This window comes from Mercenaria mercenaria, chromosome 1 (genome assembly GCF_021730395.1).
Source record: "Mercenaria mercenaria strain notata chromosome 1, MADL_Memer_1, whole genome shotgun sequence".
Classification (NCBI taxonomy): domain Eukaryota; kingdom Metazoa; phylum Mollusca; class Bivalvia; order Venerida; family Veneridae; genus Mercenaria; species Mercenaria mercenaria.
The window spans coordinates 99,887,155-99,913,067 of NC_069361.1; the positions used below are offsets into that span (position 1 = coordinate 99,887,155).

Here is a 25,913-nt window from a genome sequence, read left to right on the forward strand (position 1 = left end):
TGTGTCTAGACAGCTCCCAAGTTCAGAAACGAGGTCTTGTATCAAATACCTGTGACTTTAATTCTCCCAGTCAGAAATGGACATTCACAGCTTCTTCCTGATGAAAATAGTGAAACTAGGTTTAACAGAGATCAGAAGTTTTCCCACTGACTATAGCTGCCAAATGGTAAAAATGGTTGGTGCATTATGCCTTCGGCTTCAGCTCTGTTTTAGTTGAACTTTACGCATACTGCACTGGTAAGGGCAGATGAACTTGAGTGGCCATTTTCACAGGATATTATTGTCTCAAAGGTTTCATCCTTATATTGCTAGCATAAGAATTATGGTGTTATTTAGACTGGATCTCAGTTTAATGCTTAAGGTGCCTGGTTTATATAGACTGTGTTCTTTCACAGAATAGACTGTGTTCTTTCTATTTTATCAATGGTGATGGGAGCAGAGTTTAGAAATGTGATTACCTCAAGATGGGGAAATGGTGCTATTTCACACATAACAGATATGTAGGCATTAGACCAAATCAAAACAATTTAGCAGCAGTTGGATTTTGTTGATTTCTTCATATTGTGTTTTGATTTCTTTAAATATTTTGTCTTTAAACTGGTGATACTTTAATTAGCTGAATGCTATTTTGCTATCTCTATGTTGTTTATGCTGTACAGCAGTATTAAAAAGACTGTAGAGCTCTAGGATTTGTTTTAAGATTAGTAAACAGTGATATGTTAGTTGTTTATTTTTTATATGATTGAAAATCAAAGTTATATATTTTGCAGTTACTGAGTTATGCCAAAGTTACATATATTTGTTTTAATCTAGTCACAGAATATATTGTAAGTGCTGAAAAAGTGCTGGAATGTTATTGATACATATATAATATTATCATGCTAGTTAACCTTGATTAACTTTTTGTCATGCATTTTTAGCTCACCTGTCACAAAGTGACAAGGTGAGCTTTTGTGATCGTGCGGTGTCCGTCGTCCGTCCGTGCGTCTGTGTGTGCGTCCGTAAACTTTGCTTGTGCCACTCTAGAGGTCACATTTTCTTGGGATCTTATGAAAGTTGGGCAGAATGTCATCTTGAAAGACATCTAGGTCAAGTTCGAAAATGGTCCATGCCATCAAAATAGGTCGTAGGCAAAATAAAAACCTGTGACATCTCTAGAGGCCATATTTTCATGGGCTGAGAAAGTTGTCGAATGTTCATTTTATGATATCTAGTCAAGTTTTTAAGTGGGTCCGTGCCTTCAAAAACTATTCAGTAGGTCAAATAATAGAAAAACCTTTGTGACCTCTCTAAAGGCCAAAATTTTTTTGGTCTGTATTTAAAATTGGTCTGAAAGTTCATCTTTGGGTATCTGGGCAAGTTCGAACAGGTCTGTGCGTCAAAACTAGGCAGTAGGTCTAAAAATAAAAACCTTGTGACCCTCTAGAGGCCCTACTGTAATGGGTCTCCCTAAAATTTCCCAAAGTTCCCTTGATGTTACTAGGTCAAGTTGAAACTGGCCACGTGCCTTAAAACCCGGGCATAGTCAAATAATAAAAAACCTTTTGACTCTCGAGGGCCAACTTTTCATGGGCTGTATTTAAAGTTGGTCCGAATGTTCATCTTGGGAAACTAATCAAATTAAACTGGGTTAAAAATTCGGTCAAACAGGTCGTATCAAAATTATTAAATCTTTTGACCTCCTAGAGGCCAAAATTTTTCAATGGATTTTTCATGAAATTTATCTGAAGTTCACCTTGATGATATCTAGTTCATTTTTCGAACTGGTCACGTGCGGTCAAAATAGCGTAGGTATAAAAAAAGAAAAACTTGTGACCCTCTGAGCCATTTTTCATGAATCTTCATGAAAAAATGGAATGTTCCCTTGATGATATAAGGTAAGTTCAAACAGGTCCGTACCTTTGAAAAAATAGGTCAAGGGCAAATAATGAAAAACCTTGTGACCTCTCTAACCATATTTTTCATGATCTTCTGAAAATTGGTCGAATTTTTATCTTTATAAAATTTAGTCAGTTCAAAAATGGGACACATGACCAAAAACAGTCACATTCAAAAATAAAAAAAAAACGTTTTACCAAAACGGGGGTGTGGGGAAAAGGGGGGGGCATTCTACCATCATGGTCCTCTTGTTTTGTTTTTTCCTTTTAAATAATTGCTAAGCAGTCTGTTCATGAAGAACACTGTTCATGGCCGTAATTGGTTATTTGTCAGACCATGCATATAGCAAAGAAATGTAAAATAACATTGTACAGGTTGTAACTTGTTAATAATTCAGGAAACTTCAGTTTTTAATCAAGAATGCTTACATTTTAACTATTTAACGGAAGAAAGGCATTATTGTCACAAAGTTTGGGGATATACCTGCATTGTCATCAACATATTGTTAACATTATCTAAAAACGTTTTTCTTCCATTTTTGTTTCATTATTGTAAATGCAATTTTGAAGTTTCAATGCATATCATTGCCCAGATCCAAACTGTTCTGTCTGTTACAGTGCACGTCAATGTCTCAGATCCAAACTGTTCTGTCTGTTACAGTGCACGTCAATGTCTCAGATCCAAACTGTTCTGTCTGTTACAGTGCACGTCATTGTCTCAGATCCAAACTGTTCTGTCTGTTACAGTGCACGTCGTTGTCTCAGATCCAAACTGTTCTGTCTGTTACAGTGCACGTCATTGTCTCAGATCCAAACTGTTCTGTCTGTTACAGTGCACGTCATTGTCTCAGATCCAAACTGTTCTGTCTGTTACAGTGCACGTCATTGTCTCAGATCCAAACTGTTGTCTTTATCTGAACAGTTTTGAAGTGATCTGGAAATAATACATTATATACTGTAAACTTAGGTTTTATATTGTATGAAACTGCATATTATTTCCCACTAATTTACCTCAAAACTGGTACGATGTTGCCTACAATCCATAGTATTATGCTCAGTATATATACTCCTGAATTCCTCACAGTGTAATATGGTAAAAGGGAAGATGTTGATGCCATGGACCAGAAACTTCAAGAATTAATGCACATTATCAGGACTTGACAGATTCTCAGAAAGCAAGTCATAATGCAGGACCAGCAGCTCAGAATTTTCACTCCTTGTGTTGCAATTTGTAAGAAAATGCCTATCAAGCTTTGCTACTTGTAATGCATCTGTTTTTTAAAGTCTGATTGTGACAATATATATTAGAATCTTTTCTAGGAGTAAAGGGCGTTGTCTAGTGAATGCATTTATATTGCAGTAACATGATAAAACAGGTCAAATTTTAGAGTTGCTAACAATAAATCAACTTCTGTTTTCAATCACTTTTTCTAAGGCTCTGTTTTCATTGAATATTTTATATTTGTACCCCCTGACAACAAAGTGGGGGGGAGGGTACATTCATCACCTTTAGTGATAGCTCTAGTTTTGTCAAAAATCACATTTGTCTTGGAACAAGTTCCATTCACCTGCAGCTGTTTCTTCTCACATTTGTGAAGTTCTTGAGCCCTTATTGTGAAAGATATGTATTTGGTGATGTAACACTTAAAAATAGTAGTTTCAGTAAACTTACTTTGAAAAAATTGTCAACCTGTTTTGAACAGAAAGGCTTGATTTACTTAAAGAAATGTTTTTGATGTAAAAATGATTTTCATTCAAAAAGATAAATTTATATTATAGAGTAGATTTCATTTTTTGTGGAGATGTAAGATGAATGTCTACACTGGTCCATAGCAGATACTCTTACTATGACAGGAAATTTTCAGTCCCTTGTAATAAAAACAGATTTCTATTGTTACAGTAGCTGTATCCATAGATGCTGTAGATGTCTTACTTTTAATTTGATACTTCGTTAAAATTGTTGATTTTTGTATTGTTGAAGGTTAAAACAAAGTTGTTGATGTGATATATTTTTATTCAAATTAGTTTCTAATATATTAACTTGTTATGTCCAAAATACACCAGTTTTGCTTTTGCTCATTAGTGGTTAGAATTATGACTCCTCATTGCATACTTAAAGGCTCATAATGCCTTTGTTTAAAATGTGGCAACCACATTAACCGTTATGAACTTTCTTGTTAAATCTTTCTTCCGATAACTGTTTCTATTTTTTCATAGGTCTAAATACTGATAACCAAAGTAGAAAGTTTTATTGAATGTATTGTTTTTGATTACCTCCCTTTTTGGCTCTAACTGTTAAAGTTCATGTGAAGTATTAAAAGAACTGCTTTTCTTACCATGTAATTATGCACAATATCTATTTAGACAGCTGTTTTTAACGTAAAGTTTAAAGCCTTATGGAACTTCAGTAGCCTGTTCACCATTTGTTATACTTACTGAATTAATGAAATGTCAATCAAACTTTTTTTATAATCATCATAAACAATCAAATTTTAGTACTGTGTAACATACCAGATTTAAATTTGATTTATTTGAGGTGAAAGGGCTGAGAGATAGAAATGATTAGAATTATCAATTTTTTGTGTCAGAATTTATTTGTTATACATGTATGTCATCCACTTTGTATTGTCAGTACTACTTTGCATAATTTTACTGTTTATGCCTGCTTGTTTTTGTATGTCCAGGAATATTCATAGTCAGGCCTTTTTGTACTTTCCTGATGTACTTATAAATTATATTGTCTTAAGGTAATTAAAATCACTTTAGAATATTAAAGGCAGATTGTAGGACATTTCAAGGACTTCAGTGATAAGATTCCTTGTGTGATAAGGTCTTAAAATGCTGTATTGTGATTACACTTAAGATTTTATCATACAGATGTACTGTATTTTTGGAACAGATTCATTTTTTGTTTACAAAAACGTTAACATTGATTGAAATCTGGAATACAGTTGTTTTGTCCAGCACATTTTTAGTGTAATCTTCCATCTTTTTTTGTAGTCAGAGTTGCTCAATGATTTAAAGACCTCCAATTTTCTTTTTTTGTTTTTGTTTTTGCTACAATATTTTATTTTACTGTATTTTCTGTTTTAAGGAAAAAATCTACGACTCTCATTTGCAAATCCATAAAATGAAACAGTATTCATATAATTTAATCATGTATAAACAAATGTAATAATTTTATCTGCGTAATGTTGTATAGACCTCAAAGTGTTTAATTTGGGTAAATACCTAAAACATGGGTAAAAGAGTCTGCTTTCATTTTTTGAGAAATATTTAAATGTGGGAAAAGTAGTCTTCCCCTAAAATTACTTTTTATAGTTTTCTTTGAATTTATCTTCAAAAAATGCAGTTTTAAAGAACGGTTTTATTTGTTATACCAGAACATTAGGAGATTCTTATCTATGTATTATACAGTGTAACTTCCGAAAACCGGACCTTCTAAAAACCGGAAACCTTTGAAAACCGCACGAAACTGAAAGTCCCGTTTTTTTCTGTTCTTATTTCAATATATTTTTAACTTCTGAAAACCGGAACTTCTGAATTCTGAAAACCGGACGATTTTTGAATGACCATTTAAATTTTAACACTAAAGTGGACTTCCAAATACCGAACAGCAAAATATTTGCCGGATTAAATTTGTCACCTGTCTTTAACATGTTGTTAATCTAAGAATGCCCGTGGCAAGTTGTCAACATGTTCTTTTGTTAATCTATTAGCGGCGCGCATTTATTTTGACACGTGTTATAATCACAATGATCATTTGATGCAATGTGAAATAATAATCGACAATTACATGTATTTGTTTTTAATTTATGAAAACTTGATGAATTAAATATCTTACATGTGGAAAACTTTCTTATTGTTTGAATGAAAGAAAGTTCGATGTTTTTAAGTGATTTACTTAAATCGATTAAGCTATGCATTATCAACAACAATTAAATATTGACAAACTCGGAATTTCAAAGATGGTAAAATATTATTATTATTATTATTATTATTTTGTATATAAAAATGAAAATTTATCATTCATTCTTGATTATTCTTAATGTTTGTATAAATTAATCAATTCATATGTTATTATTAATTAATAAATTAATTAATTACTTTATAACTTGTACAATTGTAAAGGATAATAATCCCCTTCATCCTACGTGTAAGAAAACATAACTCTAGTGCACCACGTCCACTTTGACTGCAAACTTTCAAACTTCTGAAATCCGGAAACTTCCAAATACCGAACTTTAATGTTGGTCCGGAGGTCGTTCGGTTTTCAGAAGTTACACTGTACCACATTTACATTTGCTGTAATATAAGTAATGATTTTTTTTGCAAGAAAATTTACAGTGTTAACAAAATTTACAAATAAAATTTGCTTTAAAAATATTTCTTTGAAAACTTAATGTTTACACCTTATTTTGCAACATTCCACACATTTTGAAATTGTTTTTTATGAGTTATTGTGATTGCTCGATGTCCAGCGTCTGTCGGCTGTCAACATTTAGCTTGTGTATGTGATAGAGGCTGTATTTTTCAACTTATCTTCATGAAATTTTGTCAGAATGATTACCTTGATGAAATCTAGGCCAAGTTCCAAAATGGTTCATCTGGGGTCAAAAACTAGGTCACTAGGTCAAATCAAAGAAAAACCTTGTGTATGCGATAGAGGCTGTATTTTTCAACTGATCTTCATGAAATTTTGTCAGAATGATAACCTTGATGAAATCTAGGCCAAGTTCAAAAATGGGTCATCTGGGGTCAAAAACTAGGTCACTAGGTCAAATCAAAGAAAAACCTTATGTATGCGATAGAGACTGTATTTTTCAATTGATCTTCATGAAATTTGGTCGGAATGATTGCCTTAATGAAATCTAGATAGAGTTTGAATACGGGTCATCTGAGGTCAAAAACTGGGTCACTAGATCAAATTATTGAAAGATAGATAGAGAGAGACTGTATTTTTCAATCGATTTTCATGAAATTTGGTCACAATGATTGCCTTGATAAAATTTAAGTCGAGTTTGAATATGGGTCATCTGAGGTCAAAAAGTAAGTCACTAGGGCAAATCAAAGAAAAACCTTCTGTATGCGATAGAAGCTGTATTTTTCAATTGATCTTCATGAAATTTGGTCAGAATGATTGCCTTGATAAAATCTAGGTTGAATTTGAATATGGGCCATCTGTAATAAAAAAGTAGGTCACTAGGTCAAATCAAAGAAAAACCTTGTGTATGCGATAGAGGCTGTATTTTTCAATTGATCTTCATAAAATTATGTCAGAATGATCTGCCTTGACAAAATCTAGATCAAGTTCTAATGTGGGTCATCTGGGGTCAGAAACTAGGTCACTAGGTCATATCTAAGAAAATACTTGTTTAAACTCAAGAGACCACTTTTTTGGTCCAATCTTAATGAAAATTGGCCAGAATATTTGTTTCCATGAAATAACTAGGTCAAACATGTTTACACTGTTACAGTATGTTTCTCAGGTGAGCGACCTGGAGCCATCTTGGCCCTCTTGTTTCATTGTATATTTCAATTTCATTTTGATAATGTATTCATTCTTGTACTTTTTATGAATTGATTTATTTACACATTAAATTACATGTTACTTGTTCCTTATGTCCTTACAGGTTTTTTTGTAGAAAACTTAAAAAATAGTTTGGCAGATTTTTCGTAAACAGAATTTAAACCATTTATTTGTGCTACACTCCAAAGATACTAGGGAGGATAAACGTAACTTACCTTGTTATTCACAGGAAATTATTCTGTACCAGCAAAACATCCCAAATGTTTCTCCTTGCTTGTTATTGACTGCAACAATAGCCTCCCAACTGATGTAGAGGAAGTGATATTTCATGTATATATCTGTCTTATTTTGATGCCACTCTTTGATGTTTGAGAATCCTTTTATTTATAAGTTTTATACCATTGAAATTTTTTAAATACACAATCAGTCTGGTGTTTTACAATTTAAGATTGTAGGATATGTTGAGATGTTTTACAATTTAAGATTGTAAGATATGTTGAGATGTTTTGCAATTTAAGAATGTAGGATATGTTAAGATGTTTTGTGTTTTACAATTTAGAATTGTAAGATATGTTAAGATGTTTTACAATTTAAGATTGTAAGATATGTTAAGATGTTTTGCAATTTAAGAATGTAGGATATGTTAAGATGTTTTGCAATTTAAAATTGTAAGATATGTTAAGATGTTTTACAATGTAAGATTGTAGGATATGTTAAGATGTTTTACAATTTAAGATTGTAGGATATGTTAAGATGTTTTGCAATTTAAGATTGTTGGATATGTTAAGATGTTTTGCAATTTAAGATTGTAGGATATTGTAAGATGTTTTGCAATTTAAAATTGTAAGATATGTTAAGATGTTTTACAATGTAAGATTGTAGGATATGTTAAGATGTTTTACAGTTTAAGATTGTAGGAGATGTAATTTAAGATTGTAGGACATGTTAAGATGTTTTGCAATTTAAGATTGTAGGATATGTTAAGATGTTTTGCAATTTAGAATTGTAGGATATGTTAAGATGTTTTGCAATTAAAGATTGTAGGATATGTTAAGATGTTTTGCAGTTTAAAATTGTAAGATATGTTAAGATGTTTTACAATTTAAGATTGTAGGATATGTTAAGATGTTTTGCAATTTAAGATTGTAGGATATGTTAAGATGTTTTGCAGTTTAAAATTGTAAGATATGTTAAGATGTTTTGCAATTTAAGATTGTAGGATATGTTAAGATGTTTTGCAATTTAAAATTGTAAGATATGTTAAGATGTTTTACAATTTAAGATTGTAGGATATGTTATTATAATAAGATGTTTTACAATTTAAGATTGTAGGATATGTAATTTAAGATTGTAGGATAATATGTTTGGGATGTTGGATATGTTAAGGTGTTTTATAATATAAGATTGTTGGATATGTTACGATGTTTTACAAGTTAAGTTTGTGTAACTTTTGTATAATATTGATTATACTTACTTTGACCAGTACAGTGCATTCATAATGATCTGTCAAAGTTATAACATACCTGATCTTGCTATACCTGACCTGTTCTTGCAACGTCGTTCAGGGTGACGGTAAGAAGTGAATTTTCAGAATAAATTAACTATGAAAATGTTTTATTGCTTTGGCAAAATTTTTTATAGTTGTGGATAGACTGGCTATTTCATTGGGATATTAATTTGTCAGTTTCAACAAAACTGAATATGGATTTTATTAGTTTGTGGGCAGTAAATTTTGAGGACTCAACCAGGAAATCCATGAAATTTTAGTCCTCGATGTGTTAGTGATTTCACAGTATATTTGAAGTTTGATTATGAATTTCGGCAAACTTACTATTAATAATTTTCTTTGTAAATGAAAGTTATGTGAAGAGTTCCCTGGCAACATCTTAAACCATTGATGTCATTAGTGGGAACTGTTTTCGTATTTGTGACTTAAACAGAATTTACTGAAGAGATTTGTTTGTGAAATTTTAAGTTGCAGGTGAATGTGCAACTTATTTAAAGATCCAAAATTCTTGTCCATTTGTTGATTTCCTTTAAGAAGTTGTAGGAAAATTTTTTTATCCTGTTTCCAAAGCTGAATTGAAAAAAAAATGCTTGCAACATAACAGATGATTTTGTTTGCACTGTAGTATATGCTGCATTAAGGTGTTGGTTTTGGAATCTGAGTAGATTAATTTAATACATGTGTCAAATTGTTGTCAAGTTTGTGCCAAAGTATTAACCTACTGTAAAGTATTCCAACCCTTACACTGCTAAATTTCTATAATGAACTTGTCCTTCTTTCAATTTTGGCAGAGGCTTTAACTGATAAAAAGAGGGCATGCCAAAAAGATACTTTCTGAATGGCGAACAGTGCAGATCATGATCAGACTGCAAGGATGTGCAGGCTGATCATAATCTGTACTGGTGGCAAAGGCAGAATCAGTTGTGTCCAGCATGATAAGGGTTAATACTGTCAGAAGAAATACATGAAGTTCTTTTTTTCTGGAAGTTTAAGTACATTTTCAAATAATGTTCAATGGTAGCTGAACTGTATAATTTAAATTGATTTGTATCACCTGTATGCATTTAATGATGATCAATGGAATGCATTGTTAAAGTTACTCTCGCGTTCATTCTATGTATTTTTAGCTCACCTGAGCACAAGCTTTTATGACCGCCCTGTGTCCGTCGTCGGCGTCGTCAACAATTTGACTGTTAATACTCTAGAGGTCACAATTTTGACCCAATCTCAATGAAACTTGGTCAGAATGTTACACTCAATAAAATCTTGGACGAGTTTGATATTGGGTCATCTGGGGTCAAAAACTAGGTCACCAGGTCAAATCAAAGGAAAAGCTTGTTAACACTCTAGAGGTCACATATTTGGCCCAATCTTAATGAAACTTTGTCAGAATGTTACCCTGAATAAAATCTTGGATGAGTTTGATATTGGGTCATCTGGGGTCAAAAACTAAGTCACCAGGTAAAATCAAAGGAAACGCTTGTTAACACTCTAGAGGTCACAACTTGGGCCCAATCTTGATAAAACTTGGTCAGAATGTTACCCTCGAGTTTGATATTGGGTCCTCCGGGGTCAAAAACTAGGTCACCAGGTCAAATCAAAGGAAAGACTTGTTAACACTGTAGAGGCCAAATTTATGACTGTATCTTCATGAAACTTGGTCAGAATGTTAATCTTGATGATCTATAGGTCAAGTTCAAATCTGGGTCAGGTGGGGTCAAAAACTAGGTCACTAGGTCATTTCAAAGGAAAAGCTTCTTAACACTCTAGAGGCCACATTTATAACTATATCTTCATGAAACTTAGTCAGAATGTTAATCTTGTTGACCTTTAGGTCAAGTTCGAATCTGGATCATGTGGGGTCAAAAACTAGGTCACAGGGTCAAATCAAAGGAAAAGCTAGTTTACACTGTAGAGGCCACATTTATGGCCATATCTTAATGAAACATGGTCAGAATTGTCAAAAACTAGGTCACTAGGTCAAATTAAAGGAAAATCTTGTTAACACTCTAAGGCCACATTTATAACTGTATCTTCATGAAACTTAGTCAGAATGTTAATCTTGGTGATCTTTAGGTCAAGTTCGAATATGGGTCATGTGGGGTCAAAAACTAGGTCACAGGGTCAAATCAAAGGAATAGCTATTTAACACTTTAGAGGCCACATTTATGACCATATCTTAATGAAACTTGGTCAGAATTTTAATCTTGATGATCTTTAGGTCAGATAGGTCAGGTGAGCGATACAGGGCCTTCATTGCCCTCTTGTTTTGTAATTTATTTGTGTGTGAGAGGTTGAGATTACAACATGTGTACAGATATATGTAGAAAGAAAAGATATTTATTTGAATTCTTCTACAATGTGAGGGGCATCTTACAAAAGAATTATTTGACTGCTACTGTACATATAAATTTTCAGATTTTGACTAATGTTTTTCTACAAGGGGTTTATAAATAGCTTTACACAGAAACAGCACTGTCCACGATTTTGATATTTCACAGGCCTTAGATTGTGTGGAAGAAAGTCTTTTAGTTCTTGTTGAAGTGAAAATCTACCCATTCATTTGTGTAACTTTGACAATTTCATACATGCATTATATTTTTCTATTTCTAATGTTATTTATTGTTGTTTTCCAGTTTAAAAATCTGGAAATAAATTAAGCCAAAGACTTGTTATTCTTATTTTTATTTCTGCCTTTCAATTTCCCCCCAGCCGCTTAGTATTGCAAGAGCTCTTAGAACACGAAATACCCCCTTGATGCATTCAGTAATTGCACAAGGAACAGAAATTATATGGTCACTGTGCGCAAAAGTTCTACTGTTCTTGGTCAAAGTGAAATTGACCTTTGACCCATTGACCTCAAAATCAATAGGGGTCATCCATGTCGTAATAAATCTCACTAATAAGTTTCGTGATCCTAGGCCCTAGCATTCTCAAGTTACCGTCCAGACACATTTTAACTGTTCCAGGTCACTGTAACCTTGACCTTTGACCTACTGACCTAAATCAGTAGGGGTCATCTGCTGGTCATGATCAGTCTCCCTATTAATTTTCGTGATCCTAAGCCCAAGTGTTCTCAAATTATCGTCTGGAAACGGTTTTACTGTTCCAGGCCCGTGTGTTCTTGACCTTTGACCTACTGACCTCAAAATCTTAGGGGTCATCTGCTGGTCATGATCAACCTCCCTATCAACTTTCGTGATCCTAGGCCAAAGCGGTCTTGAGTTATCATCCACTGACTTTGACCTACTGACCTCAATCAAAAGGTGCCATCTGCTGGTCATGACCAACCACCCTATCAACTCGTGATCATAGGCTAAGCGTTCTTGAGTTATCATCCGGAAACTGTCTAATTGTTCTGGGTCACTGTGACCTTGACCTTTGGCCTACTGATCTCAAAATCAATAGGGGTCATCTGCTGGTCATGACCAACCACCCTACCAAATTTCATGATCCTAAGCCCAAGCGTTCTTGAGTTGTCATCCGGAAACGGATTGGCCTACAGACCGACAGACATCTGCAAAACAATATACCCCTCCTACATAATAATGTTGTTGACCAAGATCACATTATCCTAGTAAGGGCCCTGACACTAGGTGCACCATGTATTTATTTATCTCTCTGTCTGTTCATTTGTCCATCTGCCTTGTCAACCAGGTTTTCAAAAATAACTGTTTATTAGACTGGTGAATGTAGATGGGCAGTGTCAACTTTCTGTTGCTGCTCAATAACTTGAGTTATGAGTAACTGATTGTATTTGGCCCAGAGTCATCAAACCTCACAGGATTGTAATTATGCACCGCCCCCACCCCTCTTCGAAGAAGTAGTGGTATATTGTTTTGCAGATGTCTGTCGGTCGGCCGGTATGTAGACCAATCCGTTTCTGGATGATAACTCGAGAACGTTTGGATCTAGAATCATGGACGTTGATAGGGTAATTGGTCATAACCAGTAGATGACCCCTATTGATTTTGAGATCAGTAGGCCAAATGTCAAGGTCACAGTGACCCAGAACAGTTACACGGTTTCCGGATGATAACTCAAGAACGCTTGGGCCTAGGATCATGAAAGTTGATAGGGAGGTTGGTCATGACCAGCAGATGACCCCTACTGATTTTGAGATCAGTAGGCTAATGGTCAAGGTCACAGTGACCCGGAACAGTTTCCAGGTGTAACTTAAGAACGCTTTGATCCCAAGGATCATGAAAGTTCATAGGGAGGTTGGTCATGACCAGCAGATGACCCCTATTGATTTTGAGGTCCGTAGATAAAAGGCCAAGGTCACATTTAACAGTTTCTGGACGATGACTCAAGAACGCTAAGGACTAGGATCACAAAAGTTGATAGGAAGGTTGGTCCTGACCAGCAGATGACCCCTTTTGATTCTGAGGTCAGTGATATGGAACAGTTAAAATGTGTCTGGACGATAACTTGAGAATGCTTGGGCCTATGATCACGAAACTTAATAGGGAGGTTTATCATGACCAGCAGATGACCCCTATTGATTTTTAGGTCAAGGTAACTTTGACCAAGAACAGTAGAACTTTTGTGCACAGTGACTAAATAATTTCTGTTCCTTGTGCAATTACTGAATGCATCAATGGGGGGGGGGTTGCGGATTTCGTGTTTTACGAGCTCTTGTTCAGCATGTGAAGTTATGTATCTGGTGTTTTGATTTGGATTTCACATAGCTAGACCAGAGTTATGGCACTTTACTTAGTCAAAAATGTGCATAAAAAGGGCCTAACAGATTTTGTCACATGTGTCTCAGACAGTATTTGACTCAGGATTATGAAACATAAAAGGAATATTAATATCATTTGAGGTTGTGCACCTTGTGTTTTGTTTGAGATTTCAGCCAGACCAGAGTTATGGCCCTTTACTTAGTAAATAAATATGCATAAACAGTTATGGAAGATTGTATCTCAAAAAGTATTTGAATAAGAGTAATAAAACATTAGAAGAATGCTATAGATCTATAACATGTGAAGTCGTGCACCTGGTGTTCTTCTTGTGATTTCATTCAGGCCCCCCCCCCTCCCCCACCCCCACCCCACAAGCACCGGCTTAAGCGGAACTGTATTACACATATGTTGAATGGACTCCATGATCCCAAAGACAACACTGAATCCAAATACGGGGAGACTTTTTACAGCACTTAAAGATTGCTGTTGTGATAGTTAATAAAATCTGTAAAAAGATCCTTTGGAAGCAAAGAATGCAAATAAGAAGAATAATAGCACACTCGGTTTGATTGAGCCTGTTCATGAGAGGTATTAATGAAATGTGCAACACCTCTCACGCCCCCTAGCAATAAGAGACAAGAAGAGTTGTGTCAGCCAGTTAGCAAGACCATTTATTATTATACAAACTTTTAAGACCTGCTCCCTGGCCCTGATCATTTTCAGACTTCGGAAGCATGTAAAGATTTATCCAGATGAATTTTTATTTTTTAAAAGAAATGTTACGTTTTAAAAGATATAGGCCTACGCTTATGCAGAAAATGTTCAGTATTGGCATATATCACTTATGGCGAGAGTCACAATGTGACTGTCTTAAATATAAGGAAATGAAACTAGATTACTGTACTTGACAATTGGGGTATCTGACAAAATTATTCGATAATGTAGGGATAACGCAAATAAATGCGCTAATGCTATTGTAGCACAAAACGCCTTTAATCTAAAAGAGCAGATAAAATATAGATCTAGTAGCACTCTTTCTTGGTGGCAACAAAAACTTTGACGTCACCGCACGTTAACCTGACGTCATTCTAGCGTAAGCGTGCCATTACAGAGACAAGCATATTAGAATAAGGAATGATTTATAGCAAAAGAGTGTTTTAACACTATTTATGCACGATGGGCGGATATACGTCGGGCGTAATAATTTCAAGAGGGCGCAGCCCGACTGAAATTATTTGTATTACGTGATATCGCCCGAGTGTATAAATAGTGTTAAAACACGGTTTTGCTATAAATTATTTCAATTCTAATAGATCTATGTCCTTTATCGCAAACTATAGATAAAATATATATAGTAGCCCTCTTTCTTCGTCGCAACAAAAACATTGATGTCACCGCACGTTAACGTGACGTCATTGTAGTATAAGAATGTTTTAAGAGAGAAAAGCATATTAGAATATATTGTCCATCAACGTCATTAAATTTCAATGAAATACGCGGTTAAGTCTACGTTGTTTTTCACGTTGACATCATTTCGTTTTGAATTATCCGTTTTGGGCCGTAATACGTTTACGCTTTGCCACGGAACGCGCATATATAATATTACAACACTTTTATCGTTTTAGATTAGGCTAACATGTATCTTATCGTCATCAGAGACCTGTTTGACGTGATACTAGTTTCACATTCTAGCATCAAACTGCTGTTACAATACAATAACCTGCTCCCGAACATCGTCGCAATTTTTTTTATCCAGCGCCAAAACACCGACTTATACATTATAATTTGGAAGGATGACAAGGAAAAGGTTGATAAATGTAGCCCATAAAGATATTGTCTTTGTTTTGCAATATTTTCAAAGAAATGTGACTATAAACTTAATAACTGCTGAAATTGGCGTAAAGTTTAACATTTAACTCCGGCATTTTGGCTTAAACTGGCATCTTTTCAGGATTTCAAATTGGCTTTGGATACTTTATTTATTACGTGATAAGACCAGTAAAGTGATTTTACTGGTTATTTGTTTTTATAGACCGAAATAACATAACATCCTGCGCCGAACATATTGGGTTACCTTGTGTGATTGTAACCTCCGCTTTATTGGAAGTTCTAATAAACATTGATAATGTAGCAGTTGGGTAAATAAGTTCAGGAGTGTTGAAAGATAATCAGTAGGGGAAACTTCCCGTTCGGGAAATCATTTACGGGTTTTTCCCTACTTCCTGAACGGGAAACTTGTTACTTTTTATGGTAACATACTTCCCGTTCGGGAAGCAATATCGCACGTTTTAGACCCATTTCATTCAAAATAGCCAGTGCATAAGAATATACACAAGATCTACAAATTAAATATGCCACATTAAACTTGAATGATATATCTAAATTTCTACCGTTCACAATTTTTCTTAATGTCTTATTGATTTTTTTTATTTGACATTGAAATTGACCATTTTATTCAGAAATTGCTTAAAAGCAGAGTTTCCCAAATTGGAAACCTAACTTCCCAATCGGGAAACCTAGCCTTTAAGTTACTTCACAGGAAACTGAAAGCAGACATTCTTTTATTTTGTTATAAAGAGCAATAATTTTAAATTTCAGGTTTTCATGGAGTTTTGATCCCGTAATTTGGTGTGTCTGGTGCCCCAGAATTTTAACAGACTTGTACGAGTTTGGGTTCAAAGGCAATGGGTCAATAATTTGAATATTTTCTTTAGATACATTCCAGGATTTTGTCTTGTGTAACTCAAGCATAGTTTCTGACGTAAACGTAATCTCTTTCTCACTTTTCCTTTTTAGCTTGTCTGATTTTTAGCTCGACTTTTCAAAGAATAGGGGAGCTATCCTACTCGCCCCGGCGTCGGCGTGAGCGTGAGCGTCACACAAATGTTAAAGTTTGCGTACCACCCCAAATATTTTCAAAGTCCATTGAGATATTGCTTTCATATTTTGCATACTTGTTTACCATCATGACCCCAGTCTGTAAAAAGGAGGAGGCAACTCTATCAAGCATTTTGACTAATTATGGCCCCTTTTCGACTTAGAATAAATGTTAAAGTTTGCGTACCACCCCAAATATTTTCAAAGTCCATTGAGATATTGCTTTCATATTTTGCATACTTGTTTACCATCATAACTCCAGTCTGTAAAAAGGAGGGGGCAACTCTATCAAGCATTTTGACTGAATTATGGCCCCTTCTTGACTTAGAATATGCTTATTGTAATGCTAAAGTTTTACTCATTGCTTATACTATACTATCAAGCACTGAGAAAAGTCGAGCGCACTGTCCACTGACAGCTCTTGTTTTAAAAAAAAAAGTCTTTGAGGTATTTTCTTCACTTGATCGTCGGCGTCGGTGTCTGAGTTGGTTAAAAGTTTTGTTTAGATCCACTTTTTCTCAAACATTTTAAGGGTTACAGCTTTAAAACTTTGCACTCATGTTTTTCATGATTAGGGGACTATGTATGCCAAGAATCATAACTCTGATATGCATATTGATAAAATGATAGCCCTTTATTGTACTTGGAAAAGTTGAGTTTCTTGGTTAAATTTTTGGTTTAGGTCACCTTTTCTCAAAAGCTATAAGACCTACAGCTATAAAACTTTGCACACTTGTTTATCAACATTAGGAACTATATAGTTTGATGTGGCTGCGAGTGAGCCGTGGAAGACATGCTCTGTTGTTGATCTGACATCTTCCCTCAATATTTCCGGATAGAATGGGAATACTCAGCCATTGTACTTATTATGAACTATATAGTTCAAGAACCATAACTGTAACCTGCATTTTGTCAAAATTACAGGCATTTTCGTACTTAGAAAATCTGAACTATAACTCTTTTCTTACATATCGGCTAGCACTTGCAGACGAGCGATGGCACCCGTAGGCGATGCTCATGTTCTTTTCTTTGCTTCACCTTATTGAACTGAACAACCTGATTCACTGTCCTCACTGAATCCTTTTTGTGTTTCCCTTAGATTACTTTACACACATCACACTTTTTAAGATCTCTTGTATGTGTTGCTACATAATACACATGTTATTTCTTTACTTTTCTGTTGTTCAGTTTCTATCATTGTCAATACTATAAGAGATATTGCATTCAACAAATACGGATCTCTGCTCTTCAAAAATAATAAAGAAAAAGTAGAGCTGGCGATGGCGACACCCTTGATTTAATGAAGTTTTCGATAAAGTCAAATATCTCTGTTACTATCAAAGCATATATTCCAAAACAATATATACTCTGAAACTAAACCATGAGCTTATAGGGACTTGTCACTGCTATCTTTTCTATGTCATTATAAGTAAACCCATTTCATACTTTATCGTTATGTTTTGTAATACTTTTATATTAACATGTATAATAAGTTACCTAAAGAACTGACTTTAATTTAATAATATTTTTGGTTCTAGTGTATGACAGTATATGTCAAATTGTTTTCCTGTCAGTTGATTTAAAGCTACTTGTTCGAATTTCAAAAGTTTGCTAAAAAAATTCATTTTGAAAAATACATTTGATATCACCTTGACAATTGATTTTTTTTTGTTAAATATTCATGTGAAGAATACAAACAATCTGGAAAAGCATTAAGTATTCCTCGTGAACAAAATCAGAATTTTACCTTGAAAAACATCTAGCTAGCATCAAACATCATTCTGCTTTTGGTATTTCTAAATACCACTTTGTATCAAGCAAGATACTGTAAATTTATTACTGAAAGAAAGATTTGGTATCAATTATTGTACCTGTATACATGTGTTCAATAGTATCGGTCTGTGTTGCTTGATTTTATTTTCTTTGCATTCTGTATAAAAAAAATGTCCATGTAGGAAACACAATCTTTGTTATACTGTAGTTTTGTGATTTTCATATTTATGTAGTTTATCAAGTTTTTTTTCCAGATCATCCTTTGAAATGTTTCTTCTGATTCTTATGACTTCGTCTGGCTTGATATTCCATTTAGTATAAGAAAAAGATGTACCACACTTTTTCACAAATACATGAATAAGAAGAATTTCCTGATTGGGAAGTTAGGTTTCCATATCGGGAAACCCTGCTTTTCTGCAGTTCATTCAGAAAAAGGGCAGATTCAATGTGAAATTGAAACAATACTAAGACGTTTAAAAGAAATCTGAACGGTAGAAATCTAGATATATCTTTTAAGTTTAAGATGGCATATTTAATTTTAAGATCTCATGTATAGTCTTATGCACCGGGCATTTTTAACGAACCTACATAAAATATGGTGGTTTTACTTCCCAAACGGGAAGCATGTTACTATAATAAGTAACAAGCTTCCTGTTCAGGAAGTAGGGGAAAACCCGTAAATGATTTCCCGAACGGGAAGTTTCCCCTGCTGACAAGAAGCCCGGCGCTGATGCGCCGTGCAACAATAACGAAAACATAATCGGAAAAGTCAATTATTGGTAATTCAGGGTTAACTTCATGGTAAAATAGTCAATACAACTATTTTTTCACGGATAATGGTTTAACTACCCAATTCCCCTTTTCTCAATAATAACTTTAAGGTAGAATGTACTTGTTGGGTTCCGTTTCGACATTTTGTTATCCCCCGACAAAAGTCGGAGGGATATAGTTTTGGCGTTGTCCGTCCGTCTATCCAACCGTTCTTCCGTCCGTTTTTCCGTCCGTCCGGAGCCACATCTAGGAAATGGTTGGGAATATTTATATAAAACTTATGCACATGTTCACCACTATGAGGTTTTGCGGCCCGCCAAGTTTCAGTCAGATTGCCCTAGTAACACCAGAGTTATGGCCCTTAGAAGTTTCTAGTGTTAACTATATAGGGTGCATAAATATAGCAATTTCTGCATCATAACTTTTGATATATTTGAGCTAGAACTATGAAACTTGAACAGACTTTAGATCACCATAATGTGGTTGTGTACACACAATTTTGCTCAGATTTGTTTCGTAAATTAAGAGTTATTGCCCTTTAATTGTATACAAATCCACAAATTTGTACATAACAAACTTACCATTTGGTAGAATTTCATTAAATTTCTTTCATTCTTTTCCTTGAACATTTATTGTAAACATGTGAAGTTGTGTACCCACACCTGGTCACTCCCTTACCTTGATCACACCCCCCCCCCCCCCCCCCACCCCCCCCCCCCCCCCCCAAAAAAAAAAAATCCTTATTTTAGATTTTTTTCAAACGTCATATACATGTTCACCACTATGAGGTTATGGGGCCCATCAAGTTTCAGTCAGATTGCTCTAGTAACACCAGAGTTATGGCCCTTAGAAGTTTCTAGTGTTATAACTATATAGGGTACTATAAATATGGCAATTTCTGCATCATAAATTTTGATATATTTGACCTAGAACTATGAAACTTAAACAGAATTAAGAGCACTATATAATGTGGTTGTGCACACACAATTTCGTGTTGATTTCTTTTGTAACTTTATAGTTATTGCCCTTCAATTGTCTAAAAATCCTCATATTTGTACATAACAAACTTACCATTTGGCAGAATTTCATTTCTTTTCCCTGAATATTTATTATTAACATGTGAAGTTGTTCACTCACACCTGGTCACCCACTTGCCTTGGTCACACCCCTCCCCCTCCCAACCCCCCTCTCCCACCCCCACCCCCACCCCCGCTATTTTTTTTTAAAAAAAATTATGCCTTATTTTAGATTTTTTTCAAACCTTCCATGAATATTTATTAACATGCAAGATGTACCATTTTCCCACCTCGCATTTCAATTAATTGCATTTAATTTTAAAAGCTAAGCTTATTACAGTAAGCATATCCCATTGAAAATAAATTCTTTAGTCAGGATCAAAGTATCATACATCTATTATGTACTCTTTAATTAAACATTTGTTTTCTGTTAAACTGATTTTGACTAATGAAATTATTTGCTTCTTATTAGCATTCTTAACTTTTTGCCGGATATATTTTTTGCCATTCCTCACCACAAACCCTAAGTTTGATGAAAATCCTTCAAAGGTTCCTAGATACCGAGTGGACACAAAATGGAAGACTCAAACCTTTGACCCTAAGCTGTGACCTTGACCTTGAACCAGCATGGCTGACTCGTAAGTTCTGCACATCAATTTGATAAGGTGATCATTTGACCCAAGTTTTATAAAATTCCTTCAAGGGGTTTAGGAGATATAGAGCTGACACGAAATGGAAGACTAAAACATTTGACCTTGAGTTGTGATCTTGACCTTGAGCCAGATGGCTGACTCATGAGTTTTGCACATCGCCTTGATGAGGTGATCGTTAGACCCGAGTTTGATGAAAATCCTTCAAGGGGTTTAGGAGATATAGAGCGGACACACAATGGAAGGCTCAAACCTTTGACCTTCAGTTGTGACCTTGACCTTGAACCGACATGGCTGACTCATGGGTTCTGCAGATTGTCTTGATGAGATGATCACATGACCCAAGTTTTATAAAATTCCTTCAAGCGGCTTAGGAGATATAGAGCGGACACAAAATGGAAGGCTCAAACCTTTGACCTTCAGTTGTGACCTTGACCTTGAGCCGGCATGGAAGACTCATGGGTTCTGCACATCGACTTGATGAGGTGATCATTTGACCCAAGTTTGATGAAAATCCTTCAAGGGGTTTAAGAGATATAGAGCGGGCACAAAATGGAAGGCTCAAACCTTTGACCTTCTGTTGTGACCTTGACCTTGAGCCGGCATGGAAGACTCATGGGTTCTGCACATTGTCTTGATGAGGTGATTATTTGACCCACGTTTGATGAAAATCCTTCAAGGGGTTTAGGAGATATAGAGCGGACACAAAATGGAAAGCTCAAACATTTGACCTTGGGTTGTGACCTTGACCTTGAGCCAGCATGGCTGACTCATGGGTTCTGCACATCGACTTGATGAGGTGATCATTAGACCCAAGTTTTATAAAATTCCTTCAAGGGGTTTAGGAGATATAGAGAGAACACAAAATGGAAGGCTCAAACCTTTGACCTTGAGTTGTGACCTTGACCTTGAGCCGGCATGGCTGACTCATGGGTTCTGCACATCGTCTTGATGAGGTGATCATTTGACCCAAGTTTCATGAAAATCCTTCAAGGGATTTAGGAGATATGGAGCGGACACGAAAGTGTTACGGACAGACGGACGGAAGGACGGACGGAGACCATTCCTATAACCCCCCACCAATTGTGGTAGGGGATTAAAAAATAGTGCAACAACAAACACAGAATTACGTCACGTACCCGATATGAAATTCAAGCGTCAGTGTATGGAAAAAGATTGACGTTTCCGCTACCCGGCAGTATAATTTTACGGGGAATAGAAACGAGTATGTAATAATTGCTTTTATAAAACATTCAACAAAAACAGTGTAGTAAGGTGCGCTTAATGTCACTTTAGGTAATTAAGTTACTGGGTGTTTGATTGATCAACAATAGAATAAATTACTCATATTCAGAACTTTGTCAGTGTGTATGGTCAGTGTGTGAGGAAAGAATGCAAGCAAGACTATTCTGAGCACTTTTCAAATTTACTGCTAATTTTGCCATTTTTGAAGGCTTAACCTCAGTGCATATAAACTATTATAACTTGATCTTTTATGTATCGATTTTCATTCTGTTCCGACCAGTGTCCTTGTAACAGATATCTGTTGACTTGGTAAATCCAAAAAATGCACGTAATTTTTAATTTTCGATATAATGAAGAAAACATCCAGCTGTGCAGGACTTTTTTTACCGAGTATATTATAAGCGGAGCCTTTTACAACTGTAACACTGCAATGATTTCATTCAACGTTAAAATTGAACTGATTTATCTCGCAAGTTAATGACAATACATGAACAGTCATGTATCGCTGCACATTTACAAAAATAAATAAGAAAACGACAGAATATAATTAAAATCCTTTATCAGAAGGCAAACAAATATAATACAACTTATAGAAAAATTAAAAAGCCCTCATGTAATTATATCAATATCATCATGTTCGAATAAACATTATTTGAGCCGTGCCATGAAAAAACCAACATAGTGGCTTTGCGACCAGCATGGATCCAGACCAGCCTGCGCATCCGCGCAGTCTGGTCATCCGCTGTTCGCTTTCAAAGCTTATTGCAATTAGAGATACTGTTAGTGAACGGCATGGATCCTGACCAGACTGCGCGGATGCGTAGGCTGGTCTGGATCCATGCTGGTCACAAAGCCACTATGTTGGTTTTCTCATGGCATGGCTCATTTATTTATTTAACTTTACTACAAATTTTACGTTCGGGAAATATTTCGATTGTTTGGAGTGTAGTCGGACAACCCAATTTCAAATAAAGTGCATCCTCTGCGAATACCCGCAGGGGAAAAAGTATATTTGTTATACAGAGGCTGTTGCTCTGAAAATGTTAATTCATTTAGCAACTTGGCTAGATAGAAACACCATCCTTGGCAAAGAGGTCTTAGCTCCCCAGTTAGTGTGCATATATAGAAAGGTTATCTTTGTATTCATAGGCACGTAACAGAAACATATTTCATTATGTAATACATGGACATTTTCCTAACATCAGAAACCTATCAAACATCACAAATACGAGAAAACATTCTGCTTAAACTGTTAGATGTTCCAGTGAAATAAAAAAAAAAGAAATTTGTTTTGGGTTCAGTGCTGTTTTCTATGTTACTGCGGGCAGTTAACCTAGCCAGTGTTCCAGGATTCTGTATTCTCAACAAGTAATTTCCAACTTCACCATATAATTCAGAGGTGGAGGATGAATGATTTCGGACACGTGCCTTCTATCAATTTGTCACGATCTACCCGGGGATCGAACTCACGATTCATAGATCTGCACTCCTACTGAGCTCAATGGGTGGGCTAAAGAAAGAAAGAAAACAGCGGTTGTGACTGAAACAGCGGTTGAATTTTAAACATGTGTAATTCTATGTTGCCATTATCTATACATGTATGCGACTCAAGATTCGTAAGTTTGTACGGAGGACCGGAGGCTCAAACTTGCAACCCCTGCTTTCGTATTTACGAGATATTAGGATTTGTACGAGTATATGTATATGTGTAAGGTTTCACTTTTTATTTTAATAAGCATCTGAGATGTCAAAATTCAGAATGTAACACTTGTCAAACAATTTAGCAGTACACTCATAGAAACTACAATGTATATGCTAACGCGTACATGTAATTTTGGGATAGTATGTCTTATATCATGTTTGTCCAACATGGTATTTGACATGAGAAGCACATAATGTAAAATCAGTTGGTTGTCATCGGACTGCCATAAGCGCCATCACAAGTTAGCGTCGTCGTTGTCGGCGTCAATGACGCCATTAAATTATTTGAGCCGCATCATGAGAAAATGGGCCTTCGGGAATCTTCGAGGCTTTGCGACCAGTGAGGGCCTATATAGATTAGCCTGCGCATCCGCGCAGTCTGTTCAGGGCTCACATCGTTCGCGGTTATTTCAAAGAAGGCTTATTCTACCTGAATATGAAAATTTCAAACCCTAATTCAGATGCATAAATGCATAGGTCAGCCTAAATATACACTTTCCTGAAATTCACGAAAATGTCCAAATGCCAATTTTCCCCTGACGTGGCTCAGTTTTTATCATCATTTCTGCATCCACTGCCACTACCACTATAATATGATTACAACTTCAGCTACCGCTACTGTTACTTCTACTAGCTGAAATGTAGACCCACATGCTCGGGTTACTGGTTCGAACCCGGTGGCGGCATACATGTTTAGCTATCTTTCGTCGTCCAGAACTGTTTCAAGAAGGGTGACAAACAGGAAGTTGCCATGTCCTAGGACAAATTATATACAACTTGTCATGGACGGAGTCGTTAGCCTTAAGTTTAGGAGGGCCCGACCTTGTGCTGCGAACTAATGTCTATGAGATTTAAAGAAATTAATCTTATTTTTTAATTACCCTCACCCCACTGAGCCAGCCTGTGAGATAATAGGCCTTCTCTTGTTATAATCCCGCCGTGAAATAGCGGAGTTTGTGCGTTCATACAGTTATATATAGGTTCTTGTCCTTGGTATAACTTGCCCATGCATAGTCAGATTTTCAAATTATTTGGTACAAATGATCAGCATGGACAGAAGGTGTGTTGCGATCATGATACATGTTGCAATATCCAAGATCAAGATCACAGCTCCCCATTTAACTTAGATTTGACATTGTGTTGACAAGGATAAAATCAGCATTTTTTAGCAAATTCAGGGGCCGTAACTCCAAGTCAAATGGTGCAATACGGTTGTGTTTTGAAAGAAACTAAGATCTTATAGAGATATAAATTATGTGCAAGTTTAGTCATAATAAACAAAAAAAATGTGGTCTCTATCGCGTTCACAAAGCTAAAATCAGTAATTATTGCCATCTCAGGGGCCATAACTCCAAGACGAATAAGGTGATATGGCTGGTTTTTAAAAGGAACGGAGATATCATAGATATATATAAGTTCTGTGCAAGTTTTGTCAAAGTCAGATAATAAATGTTGTCTCTATCGTATTCACTAGAAAAATGTGAACGGACGGACGACGTACAAAGGGTGATCACAATAGCTTACTTTGTCACTTCGTACAAGTGAGCTAAAACATGTTACAAATGTGTTTCAGATGTAAAACTGAATTTTTTTGTTCATTTTCCCAATGGAAAATGACATGTGACAAATGTGACCAGATGTCACATCAAATTTCGGCATCGATCACATTCGTCTCAAAAATTGTTACATTTGTACTTGATTTCTGTTAAAACTGAGATCGCATATGTAACACCTGTTACAATTGCGATCTGTTACGAATGTGGTCCTACACGCCCATAGCAACTAATCTTATGGTCAGATGTTACTAGGCTGGAGAAGTAAGAAACAAAATAGTAAAAATGTATGACCATGGGATGTGCGTGCGCGCGTGCTTGGGAAGGGTTTTGGATAATAAAAAGCATGGATAAAAAATTCAAACAATCTTTACTGCAGTGTTGGTCAATGGCCATACGTCTGAAATTACAAACTTTAAAATATTTGAACTTGTCGTATAATACTTAACTATGATATTTTACAATAATGATGTTTCAAGTGTGAAAACTCCGATAATCGCTTTAAATGTATTTTCTAAAAATGACTTTTTTCATCTTTTCTTTATTCGAAATACCAATAAACAAGTTTTCCGTTGTAATACACTGCTAAAATGAAGAAATTATGCACACACCCTATAAACGACTGTATTCCCCCACTTCCTCTTGCGAGTGATCAAAACAATAAACTGAAAGCTAAAAATTGAAAAACAGCATTTTAAAGTGACTGATTTGCTTTGAAGGTATATATA

General features: G+C 35.3%; 1 long non-coding RNA gene across 1 annotated transcript; it reads left to right on the forward strand.

The window, feature by feature from the left end:
* Window positions 1–2,125: 2,125 nt before the first annotated feature.
* LOC128547010 (uncharacterized) lies at window positions 2,126–11,582 on the forward strand. Its single transcript, XR_008366256.1, has 2 exons — window positions 2,126–7,036; window positions 7,183–11,582. It is a non-coding gene; the product is annotated as an uncharacterized LOC128547010 (long non-coding RNA).
* Window positions 11,583–25,913: the final 14,331 nt, after the last annotated feature.